Genomic DNA, 13,575 nt, shown 5'->3' with positions numbered 1-13,575 from the left:
GAATGCCGGAAAACAAGGATGCAAACAGACAACATTCACAAAGGAACCAGCGGATTAACTAAAGACGACAATAACCAAAAATTATTTGCAAAACTTACCACTTGGGATGTAGTTCAGGAAGCACGGCGGCTTATTCGGTTACGAAACAAAACATCTTCCGGCGCTAAATTGTGTCCTTGTAAGAACAAAATTCTCATTCAGATAAAATTCTATTCTTATCCTCAAAGAAACGAGTTTCAAAAAGGGCAACTTTATCTTAACTCGCGATAGAGTTTCAGACGCTTAAAATGTCATTCATCGCAAAACGCGGGAACAAAATAGATTAACACACTCAAAAAAGCCTCAAAACAACATACTAGTATACCACTGTAGATACCGGAAGTGTGACGGCTTTTTCACTCGCAAAACGTTTCTTTGGGCTAAACAGAGGCCCTTTAAGGGTAAATTTCGACAAGCGACACGGCGTTTAAACAGCGACATGGAAGAAATAAAATGGCGACGAACGACAAGACTTTTATTGAAATAGCGACAGCGAAGGAAAGAATTAAAGAAGATCACTACTGCGAATCACTCGGTTTCTTAAATGTTCGACGGCGAACCTGATGTAGTCACAAATCGACACAAATCCCCTGCGCCATCAGTATATGCAGGGCATGCTTTTAGGCCCCGCAGCTATCAAGTCGAAAAGTGGATAAATACAAACAGTCATAAATTTTCTTTGCTTGTCCTACTCACTAGTATTTCGCTATAAAGGGTACAATATGACAGATCCTTATTTGTTGCTGTGGCTGATCAAAAAGTTATAAATTCAATAATAAAGTTGAAAGGAACAAACTCAGGCTAAAGTAATGAAGGTTTGCATTAGAGCGGAAGTGTTATAATCACTGTGCTGGCAACCAACTAACGTACTTCATCCTGATAAAGTATAACAAAGTATAAGGAAATACGACAAATAAGCCCAGATGTCATTTCAACCGAGCGAGATCAAACCCACCTTTGAAAAATTGACAGTGAACGCCTGAAACAGCAAACAGCAGTCCAAAAATAATAGACCGTCGAGGTCGAGAAATCGGTGGGGAAATGTTTTGCGATCGAGAATTTTTGATCAGTTGAGAACACGTCGTTTTTAATTAATCTGTCAAAGATTTAAATTATATTAAAAAAAAAAAAAAAACTTCTGCTCGTTTTTTATTTGGTCAAAAAAATTTAAAACACCCTTTCGTACTGCGATATTAAAGTGCCCGAAAAACTACGTTTTTTAATTGGTCGAAAAATTTAAACATGCACCGTTAAGTTTTTAATGCGTAATTTAAAGTGCCCGAGAAACTTCTGCTTTGCGTACCTAATTGAGTCACGTCGTTTTTAATTGGTCGAGACATTAAAAACATTAATTCCCTTTTTTAAATACCGGAGAAAGTTCTGCTCTGTGTACCTAGGTTACCAACGTGTATTGTGTTCTAAAGTTAGAACGTCGTGTTTTATCTGTCAAATAATTAAATTAATCTTAACAGCTCTTTCAAAATGCACGAAAAAACTTCTGCTCTGTGTACTTTGTCCAGAGTCACGTCGTTTATTAATTGCTCGAAAACTACTGCTCGTTTTTAATTGGTCCAGATATTAAAAAAAAAATGAACCACCTTTTTAAAATACAGGGGCACCCAGCAGACCGTTTCGGTGTAAATTCGGGTAATAGTATTTCGGTCCATAAAAATTTTCTGAAGTTTGAAAGTTCTAGCTAGCGTATCCGAAAAGACACACTTTTCTTAGTGTTTAAAAATAAGTCTTTAAATCGCACAAAAAGGACACTTATAACGTAAAAACGATGTTCTGACACCTATAGTAAAATTTTCTCGTTGGGTGCCCCTGAAAATACCAGAGAAACTCCTGCTCTGTGTACCTAGGTTACTCACGCATTTTTAATTTGGTTGAGAAATTAAAATATCTGAGAAACTTCTGCTCTGTTACTCGCGTCCGACTTTGACGAAATTACGACAGCGACATGCGGACCATTCTTAGTTGCGACATGGCAAGCTTTGAAATTGAGACGGGAGACATACCTACCCTAACAGGGCCTCTAAACACGATGAAGCTTGCGGGACCTGGAACGTAACACTGAAATGTAACATGTAAAGTGAAATGGCAACTTGGATAAGTGAAAGTAAATGAAGAAGCGTTCTCAAGTTGAATACTCGGAAAAAAAGATTTTCCGAGTTCCCCCAACGGGAATCGAACCCATGACCTTCCAGAATACCGGTTGGACGCTCTAACCACTGAGCTATGGGAGACTCGTGGTGAGCGAGGTCATATACTAGGTTCTTATGTGTGAAATGTTAAAATACAACATGTTAAAATACCCATGTTAAAATACCCAACTTGATGATTGAGATAATCAACTTGAGATAGGTGGTACATTATATTATTAGGATTCAACCAATTGCAATATTCAGCCTGGAAGATTTAAATTCTAAATGTCTATTTTTTAAGCCCTAATTTGAGTTCCCGGAGAAGAATTCCTACAGAACCACAGCCGAAAAGGCTAAGCTGCTCTGCTGCTTCACGGATAAAGCCAAACAATATTTTGGTTTAAAAGATTCAAATGCTTTTGATGCGACTCCCTGTTGGATGCACGTAGCAGCGTATTTTTTAGCAGTTTAATTATTAATAACGTACAAAAAATTGAATAAACAAACTGCATCTGCCACACTTCCTTCAATAAAAAAAATGAAATTTTCTTGATCGGTTCAGTTCATGTCAACAACAACAAAAACGACGAAGCTTCTTTTAAGTTCAATCAGTCCAATCATGAAAAACGGCAAACAAATCATACGCATAAAGTTCAATTCAGGGTGTGAAATCATTAATTTATACCTGATTATGAAGGGACAACATGCATTCAGTAAAGGTTTTTATAAGCGTATTATTTTTAGGCAAATTTATTTCACTTTTTGTGGACTCCATTTTACTTTGGCTCGATTTCCGCCGCCTTCTCGGGTTCGGACTTTGTTCGGGGGGATAACCGCGGGCTCATTTTCCCGAAAAAGCGGCTGGAAATCGAGCCTACATTTGACTTGGAATATAAAAGGTCAAAAGGCAGTCTAGAAATAATAAAAAAAAATGACTTATGTGAGCTGATTTTTTGTCCATTGGAGATTAATGAAAATCACCCGATAATCCAGTAAAAGTTCAGCTAAGGTCATCATGTGTCATCCTTCATTACATCTAAGCTTTCTTCTCTCAAATCATATTTTACCATATTTGCCTTTTTGATCTGCAGACGCTTCTCTGCTCTATAAAAAGAATTCGTTGCTTTTCCTTGGAATTATAACTTGAATCAAATAAATAAACAAACAAAAAAGCTGAAACATATCGCGTTCGGATGATCCTAATTCTAGGATAATCCTAGTGCTAGAATCATCCCCTTTCCATGCAAATGGGCCCTAAGATAAAGATGGATCACGAATGACAAACGTGAAAAAATAGCGATTTTTTTTTCAAGATGTAGCTTTTTCAACGCCGAGTTTTTTACATTGTTTTGCTCTTTTGATCTTCTTAAGGTGCATATAATATTATTTTCATCAGTTTAATGCCTTTTCGCAATACATAAAAATATATACATAAAATTAACACATTAGATCTGCTGAAGCCCTAAACATAAACTACAAACTAAAGGAGTTTGGAATAGCAAATCTCCTTATAAAACAAGTCAAATAATGCTATGATTACGGAAAAGGTAAAAGCTAATGCTGTCGAAGACCTCATATGCAATACAGTCAACTCTCTCTTAACGGACACTTCTATAAGACGGACACCTAGCATTGGTCCAGTATTGTAACTGGACTCCCTATAAGACGGACAACTTTGTAAGACGAACAAGTTGGTGCCGGTCCCGACGGTGTCCGTTTTGGAGAGAGTTGACTGTAAACAGAGTTAAACGTGACAAAAATTCGAAAGTAGCTTGTAATATCCACCGCTTAATTTCAAACAGCTCTTTTAGTCAGGCTAAAACGTTAACTCGTGAAGTCGCCATCTTCATAAAACAACTCTGGGAAGGTGGGTTGGGAGAATGGGATAGTGAGGCGTGGAATCGATGATAATAAAACGTAAGCTGTGCAAAGCCTAATCAACCGCGAGGCAGACATACAAAGCGTACACCTCAGTACATGTCTTCTCATAGCCATTATCCGACTCCCAGCAGTGGTCAAACAAGTCCTCACTAAACCAGACTTGGAATTTCTGGTTGGTTGCCACAGGCAAAGGGACAGAAAAATTATCGAAGAGGAGCTCGGGGGAGTCGGGTGTAGCCCATGGTAGTTTGTAATATCCACAGCCTGGTCTTTCTCTCAGGTACTTGTCCTTAGGCAGCAGACGAGTTCTGTTGGTATCGGTGATGAGTGTCGCCATGGTGTAAGTCATACCTTGGAGTTTACAGCCCCACTTGGACTTATAGCGAAAACCAAGAGTTCAGAAAATCGCATGGTTATACCACACTTGATGTCTTCAGTTCTCACGTCTCAAAGGGAAGTCAAGAACGTGTCGAGTAAACAGTGTGTAGTGAAGGAGCTAAAGTTCTTTGCAACAAAGGAAAGGTGCGTGTTGTGGCTCTGCAGTTTACAAAACTAATTACGTAGGCTTGAGTCATTAGAGCAATATTGGAAAATGGACAACTAGGTTCCACCTGCTGGTAATTAGCTTCCTCTTTTGTGTATTTTAATAGACCATATTCGTATTCTCAGTATTGGACTGGAACCAACATGCAATGGAGGCTTATGCGGGGAATCTTTTAAAATGCAAATGAAATGAAGATCTTTTTGAATGATCCCCCCGTATTAACCTCAATTGCAAGCTAGTTCCAGTCCAATACCGCGAATACGAATAGGGTCCATGGGCTTAAAGGAATTTCTTTATTAAATATCGTTACTGTTTTGTTTATTTCCGCAGTATTTTTTAACTGGGCTTAAAGGAAATCCACCGAACTTTTTAATGCCTAAGTTTAAGAATGCAACTGTACTTGTCGTAGGTTTTCACAGATATCAATTCTTAAGGAGTTTTTATTAAAAAAAAGACGTCAAATAAAAAAAAAATAAAAAAAGAAAGACAATAAAAAACCCAAGGCGCTCTTAAATCATTCATTCTTCAGTGTACTAAAATACACACAGTTTACCCTTAGGGGTGGTAAAGGGGTTTGTAAAAGAATATTGAGGCTGAACTTTGCGAAATTTTAAGGATATTTTAAGAAGAATAAATATAAAGAATAATATTAAGGGCGTTTTAGCAGGTTATACCCCTATTATGGTAACTTGTAATGTCAATAAAATAATCACAACTTTTTCAACAGTGATTGGGCAACTGAGTAATACCATAACTGGTTTTGTTATGTATTAAATGACTTATTAGAACCTGAATAAGAAAGATCATCAGCTACCGCAAGCCCCCAGTAAGATAAATCGAGGCTTAAATATTATAAAAAGATTATAAACTGATAAAAAATCAGTGATCGTCACATATAAATCTATAAGGAAAAAATGTTAAAATGATTAGACAAAGATTATAGCTGTGATACGTTGAAAATTAGTGTAAACGATAAGGAGCTTAAAAGCCTTTCAAGTTAAATAAAACCTCAAAAAGGCGTATTATGTAGATTTAGAAAAACCAAAGGAATTAATGTTTTACTTGACAATAAAAAAAAGATGGCTACGACTGTGGAATATTATGATGGATTACGAACAAAAAACTTGATGCATTTTCTTTACTTGATTCAGCGTGACGTAGCTCTTTATCTTTTGTTGTTTGGCTCCTTGGCTCTTTTTGTCATTTGGTAGTGCACGTTAACTATATAAAATTACCACCTCAGATCTCTTTTTGCTCTGAACATACATAAAATATTTTACAATAACTAAACCAGTTAAAAATAGCTACGACTTTTGTAATGGTGAAAGCTAATAGTGCCAAAAACCTCAATAGAGTTCTTGACAAACATTTAAACGTAGTTTGCAATTTTAACTATTACACCTTAAACCGTCTCTTTAGTCGGACTGTTACGTTTGATCGTGCAGTGACCATCTGAAATAAATTGATCTATGTGGGATGACAAAACTACTCTGTTGACGTGGGTGATGAGACAGTGAGGCATGACGTCGATGATAATAAAGCAAGGACTGTGCAAAGTCTTATCCTCCGCGAGTCAGACATACAAACCGCGCACCTCAGCACACGTCTTCTCCTCTCCGTTATCTGTGTCGCCGCACTGGTTAAAGTCCTCACTAAACCAGATTTGGAATTCCTGGCCAGTTGACACGGCCAACGGGGTAGTGAAATTGTCGAAGAGGAGCTCTGGAGAATTGGGTCTAGCCCATGGTAGGCTGTAATATATTTTTAAACAGTCTGATCCTCCCTTCAAGTATTCGTTTTTAGGAAGGAGACGATTTCTGCTCGAATCTGTGATGTGTGTACCCATGGGGTGATTGGAAACAGCTGAGTGTTCACAGCCCCACTTGGACTTAATTTTATAGCGTGGGTTTGCGTGGTCGAGACAACTCACGCTACCATTCAGGTATGTTAACTTGAAGGTGATGACGCAACCAGAACGGGGAATCTTGAAGCTGCCATAACTATCATCTTTGGCTCCAAAACAAACTGCAGATGGTGTCATCTTGATCCATTTTTCTATAATTATGCAACAAATGTTATAGTCTGTTTTGACTCTTTAATACTACGACAGATAACAATGTTGTCTAGAAGACTATTTTAATAAATGGAGAATACGGTGTCTGTATTTTCTCTGAATTACTTGTACTGGTATAGTCATAACATCATAATAGTCATAATACCTTGCACTATTATGGTGCGGGTCAAAGTAGCCCTGTAGGGCTTCCTGGTAAGGAAAGGGTTTAAATAGTTTTTTTTTTTCTGTCAATGCATAAAACATTTAAAAAACGATCTCATTTTCCCGGAGATCTCAAAAATGTCCGTTTTTTTTCTTTTTGAGCTATGATGTCAGTCATCTGCGTATGTCCTCCTAGAACGAACCAGCGTGGAATTGTACTTACTATTTTCACAATGTACGCCTGTATATCCAGCCTGGCAGTTACAAACATATCCGTTGATCTGGTCAACGCACGTCCCTCCGTTTAAACATGGAGTACTAGCACATTCGTTGATATCTTGTAGTAAACAAAAGTCAAAAGTAACTTTTTTTAAAACCCTGTAGGTATTATTGCACAAATAATGGATGCTTGGTGGCCTAATGGTAAGTGCGCTGGACTCCGGATAGAGCGGTCCGGGTTTGAGCCCTGGATGGGGCACTGCGTTGTGTTCTTGGGCAAGACAATCAAACTTGTCGCCTTCTAAAGATTGTTTAGCACCTGAAAATGAACGCCCGCTTATTTCAAAGTGATAAAAGATCTTAAGAATGCGGCAAGTTTGAATAATTTACTGGAACACAAGGGTTTTCCAAAGCACTTCAAAATGTAAGACGAGAGGTAGCTCCCGAGCCAAATTCGGCGAGTTGCATCGAAACTACACACTCACAACTAGCTAAGGCCGTTTGTGTACATGCTGGATTTTCTCATACTTAAACACAAAAGAAAAAAAAAATCGGTATATTTTTTTTTTTTTGTAGTTCTGTTTTATTTGCTTTTATTTGCTTTATTTGCTGTTTTATTTCCGATCTTTTCAGAATTTTGAGCATTGTTTAAGCTAGCTGACATTAAGCTTTCAAATTATCAATGCAATCGAAACATAACTCAAGCGTTGTTTTAACAAACGGAGAAAATACACAAGCATTGTATTTAAAGCTAAAATCTAACAGTCATGCAACTGTGCAGCAATGTCTAACAAGCCGATTTCGTTGAAACTTGTTCACATGAATTCTTGTATAATTTGACCTTATTGACACAATAATAAGAATAAACCTTTTCTTTGCGTTTAGAAAAATATTCGCGTCTTATTAAAAATAGGTTAATTTAAAAGTGCTAAAATTTCGTGTTTAATTATGTTGTTTGTTCCAAATTTTAGAGCTTTATAAAATTTAAACATTTTTTTTTTATTTGACTACCAAAAATCAGAGAAATCGGTTAATGTTCCCATGCCCAAAATTCGATTTAAAAAATAGCACGTCATCTCCCGGAAATACCCGAGGACCACCGTATAAACTATTTCTCTTACCTTTCTCGCAGTGTTCGCCTTTAAATCCAGGAGTGCACAAACATCGATATCCCTTGTATGTAAAACCGGACTGACAGGTTGCGTTGTTGAGGCACAGTGGCAGTTTCTTTCCACAGGCGTTCTTAAACCGAAAAGAGGAAAGGAAATAACTCCATTACCCTGTCACTTCTGAAAGTATTTAACAGCTCGTTTGTCGAGGTTAACCATACGAAAGATTTGATTTGCAAACACGAAAGTGTTTATAGCAACGAAAACCATTTTTTCTTTTTTAGACATAAGTTCTCTATTAAAACCTCATTGCTTTGTATTGGCGACAAAATAAATAACAACACAAATTACAAAAAAAAAAAAAACAAGCAAATAATGATAATGACCTAAAAATGAAACTTTTTATTAAATGTTCTTTTCATACTTTAAATATATAATCACCTTGGCACCGCGATAATAATAGACTGTGTCACTCTTGAGGTCTCCGTCGTGTTCCATGTGAGTGGAATTATTCAGTTCACATTCGTGAGTTCCACTGGCTGCATCTTTATTTTTAATATTAAGGCTGACGCAGGCGTCATTCAGATAGCAAAGATATTCACAGTCGTCCAAGCTCTTGACACGCAAAGTTTGTATCGTGTGGTTAACCAAACGTCGCTCAGCATAGAAATAGTAGTCTGGGAAGTACAATTCACGATCCCATTCTGAAATAAATTAATCATAAATTATATATTTGTATACATCAGTAAGCCGAAAGGCTCGTGTTTATATCGAGAAAATACAAGTGACTAGTAGCATGATATACCAAATTATTAAAAACTAGCAACGGTATATTGCAATTCCTGAGTTTTGATTGGTTAACAGGCAATGGTATATGGGCCCCTATGCCATTGACCAGAAATATAGAAGCCGATACGCGTCAGCGAAAACAGCTGGGGAGCTCAAATATTGTAATTCTTTGGGCGTTTTTAATAAAACAATTATTCCACTCGCGCTTGTCGGATATGAGATCGTTCGCGCCTCGTTGGCTATCTACCATCTCATATTCAACGCGCGCCCGTGGAATAATTGTTAGTATACCTCTGGAAAGCGTTGCATAACTGGTATATGTATGTTATTGTATGGGTATTGCTCAAGATAGCGGAATATTGGACATTTTTTTTTTAATTTTTATTTTTTTGTCCATAAAAAAAACGAGGCCAATATCCCGCCACTTTGACCGAACAGGTCAATTAAGGGTTTATATGGACAATAACCTAAAGGAAGCCAGTTCAAAGCGCAAACGCGAACTACCGCACGAACTTCTTTGTCGCGATTGGATTAAACGATAAAAGGAATTGATTTCATTAATTGGTAAATTTGGCGAATGAAAATATCCTTCTTAGCCCAAAATGTCAATGCAAAAGTCGGAGGCTACAACGGAAACAACAAAATTTTTCGGGAACGTAGCGAGCAATCCCGAGCGGGCAATATAGACCCATCTTGCCCGCTCGGGTAGCCAATTACAACACAGGGTTTACCTCATCTTGCCCACTCACGAAGCCAGTTATGTTAGAGGTGGTTGTTATTTAAATTGCTTTGACGTAAGCGAATTAACAAATACATAACAGACAAGAAAACACAAGTAAAAATAACGATAGAAAATTAATTTTTGTTCTGAAGTTTTGCCACTTGTTACCTTGAGAAAGAGAAAGACCTCGAATAAACATGTTTTTGGAAGAACGACCGGGAAATTTACAAAACGTTTGGAGACGTATTTTTGTATATCTTTGTTGCTATTTCAACGTTTATTCTTTTCACTCCAATGTTTAGAATTTGGCACCGAAATATAATTTATGCTGTAGTTTCAGCCGAAACATTGAGATAATTAATTCGTTTTTTTCAACAATTAATGTTAGTCATTTTACAAACCGGCATAATAATATAAAACCTGTAAAATATGGTTTATAGAAAATGCAATTTCATGAGTACAAAAGAACATTTTCAAACTCACCGTCTGCCCGCACTGAATAAGATATCATTAAACCCCATGACATGAAAACCAAGAGTTTAGAAAAACGCATGGCTATACCACCGCTGGATGTCTTTAGTTGTCAAGTCTCAAAAATTGGTCAAACCAGCGTAGAGTTTACGACAATAGTGATGCGAAGCCAAAGCGGAACTTAAGCTTATATCAACAAAAGATAGATACGTGCTGTGATCCAGCATCTGACTGGCAGGAGAGGCGTGAGTCATCAGAGCTATATAAGAAAATTAACAACTTTATGCCACCTGCTGTTAATTGGCCTCCCCTTTGAAGTTATTATGTTTTTAACTACCTATAAAAAATAGTTCCTTTTCATATGGCTATTTTGTGTATTTATTTCCGCAGTTGTTATGTCAACTGTGCTCGTAAGAAATCCATTCGAACTTCATATTTAACTACTCATAAAGGTTTCAATCTCACACGTAAGCCTAGAATCATTCTTTCTACAATACCACTCTTTTTTTTTTATAAGAATACAGTTTTTCCTACCCAGGCTGAATATTCTTATTTTTCTGCCGATTTTAGGCTGAAAATATTCTTATGAACATTCTTAGAAAATACCGTTGGTGTCCACATCTGTATCGTGTTACATTGTGCACATGTACCATTGCTTTTCCGTTGCAGCCTGGCCGTTTTGGCTTTAAACAAAGCATTCCTCACAGAGACAAAGTGACGGAAATGAAAATACCTGATTTTGTTTCAACTAAAAACTATATTCTTTTCAAAATCTCAGCCTCGGGTTTATTCTTAAAATATTCTTAAAAATTCGCAAATTTCAGCCTCGATATTCTTATAAACTAGATTCTTATAAAATAAAAAGAGTGTAAACAATACTTGATGAATTCTCTTCCAGAAAGAATACTTTTCAGGATTTTACTCTCCAATCTAAGTTTGAAAGAAATGAAAGGTGGATACTGCTAAAGCTAGACTTCTAGTCTCCAAGGCAAAATATACAACTATGCTATACAATTATCTTTTGGTTATTTATGAAAATTTAATGGCTTATGAAGATAATTATTTAGTTGACTGATTCGCTATTGTTTGTTCACTTACAGGGATTAATGATAATGGTGAAATTTTCCTGCCCTTCTTGAATAGACAAAATAGTTGACCAATATCGAAATGCAAATTAAACTTGAAATATGTTAATTTTAAAACAACATCATTCAATGCAGTATTCAAAGACGAATACCTCTTTTTAAACACCATTATGGAATACGAAGAAAAAAAAAGATAAAGATAAAAATATTGGTCATTGCGTGTGTTGGCGTAAGCAGTTTATTGAATGACATTTTACACATTACTACATATTGTCGATAACCCATTAATGTAGTTAAATTGAGGTTTTCGCTTTTATTTTTATTTTGAGATATTGAATTTGCATCGCAATGTGCAAAATATTATTTAAATAACGTTGCATGATCTTCGAACTGCGATGCACCCTTTGGGCATGTTTTCTTGTTGTTCTGTTTCGTTATTGTGACGTAGCTCCTTCAAAGCAGGTGTTTTACGCTGTTTGGTTCTTTTGATCTTCAACATAGGCTCATTGCACATCTTTCCAATTTAAATGTCACTTTTCAGTGCACGAAAACTTTATACATTAAATTTTACCTTCGATTCCCTTTTTCCCTGGACACAATCTACATACTTAAGAATTCTGGAATGACAAATCTCTTCAATATATGTATAAATAAAAAAAGGTAGCTTGTAATATCGACTACTAGATTTTCAACACACCCTTTAGTCGGTAACGTTCGATTGCGCAGACACCTTCTTGTCTAATCAATGATCTACGGGAGATGACAAATCAAATAGGACAGTGAGGCATGGAGCCGATGATAATCAAACAAGGACTGTGCAAAGTCTAATCCACCGCGAGTCAGACATACAAACCGTGCACCTCAGCACATGTTTTCCCGTCGTTATTCTCTTCCCCGCAGTTGTATAAGTCCTCATTATACCAGACTTGGAATTCCTGGTTAGTTGCCACGGGCAAAGGGGTTGAGAAATTATCGAAGACAAGCAATGGGGAATCAGGTGTAGCCCATGGTAGGCTGTAATATCCGCAGCCTGGTTCTTTGCTCAGGTACCCCTCTGATGGCAGAAGATGATTTCTGTCGGAATCAGTAATGAGTGTCCCCATGGTGTACGACGTCAGTTTAGAGTACTTACAGCCCCAATTGCATTCGAATTCTGGCAATTTATGGTTACAGCTCACACTGCCACTCAGATATGTTAACTTGAAGGTGATGATGTTGCCTGAAGTAAGAATCCTGAAGCTGCCATAAGAATCTTTTTTGGCTCCAAAACAGACTGTGGATGGCGTCATTATGATCCAGTTTTCTAGAATTATGCCACAAAAGTTAGATCAGTTCTGACTCTTTTATACTTAACAGTTAGACTACGAGCCCGAGTTTTCTATGAGCAAATAGTCAACGAGGCGCAGCTGAGTTGACTATCGCTCATAGAAAAAGAGGGAGAGTGGTCTAATTGTTTTAGAAGAAACTGTAGAGGGTTGCAGTCCAAAACCTACAATATTATGCACTTTGAAGACAAAAATCAAGAAAATTTACTGCTTAAGGTCGGGACACACTATGCGACAAGTCGCAGCGACAGGTCGCTGCGACGAGTCGCTCCGTGTGTACTGCTTAAAAACAAGTCGCTGCGACAAGGTGTTTGTTCGGTGCACAAACAGCGAATTTGGAAGGGTGGGAATGTGAACTAGTTTTCCAATTCAATACGGCGAAAATACATGACGCTCTCTCATTAGTTAATTTATAATTTGTCGTAGCAACTTGTCCCAGCTATTTGTTGCAGACGTATGCACACGCTGCGACAACGCTGCTATCGCTCATTTTGTCGCTGCGATGTGTCGCACGAATTCAAACCAGTTTGAATTCGTGCGACACATCGCAGCGACAAAATTTTGTCGCAGCGACTGGTTTGTCGCAAGAATGCACCATGTCACACGAGGCGACATGTCGCAGCAACATGTCGCCGCGACGTGTTGCAGCGACGTGGCGCCTAGTGTGTCCCGACCTTTAAAGAGCTACGCGCGCGCGACTGTTTTCTATCGGCGATTAGTATAAATCTACTAGCGTTCTATCACGAATGCTGTTCTCTGATTGGCTACGCTACTCACTTTCTATTCTGTTGTAGAAGGTGAGTAGCGAAACAGCGTGCGGTTGTCAACAGAATGGTCGCCGCTTTTTCGCTTTTAAATTGACCGTAAAGAAGGACTTGGATTATTTACTATTCCAGGCGATGTTGGAGAAGATAAAGACTGTACCGAAATATGTAGTGAAGATTTTACACGGTAAGAAAAGCAATTAATATTCATTTACGCTTTTAAAAGCGGGCGAATCTATAATTTTATAACATTCAGAGATGCGTTTCAC

Source organism: Oculina patagonica, chromosome 9 (genome assembly GCF_052425735.1).
Source record: "Oculina patagonica isolate OP01 chromosome 9, crgOcupat, whole genome shotgun sequence".
Lineage (NCBI taxonomy): Eukaryota > Metazoa > Cnidaria > Anthozoa > Scleractinia > Oculinidae > Oculina > Oculina patagonica.
Note: the sequence above shows the minus strand (reverse complement) of the source record.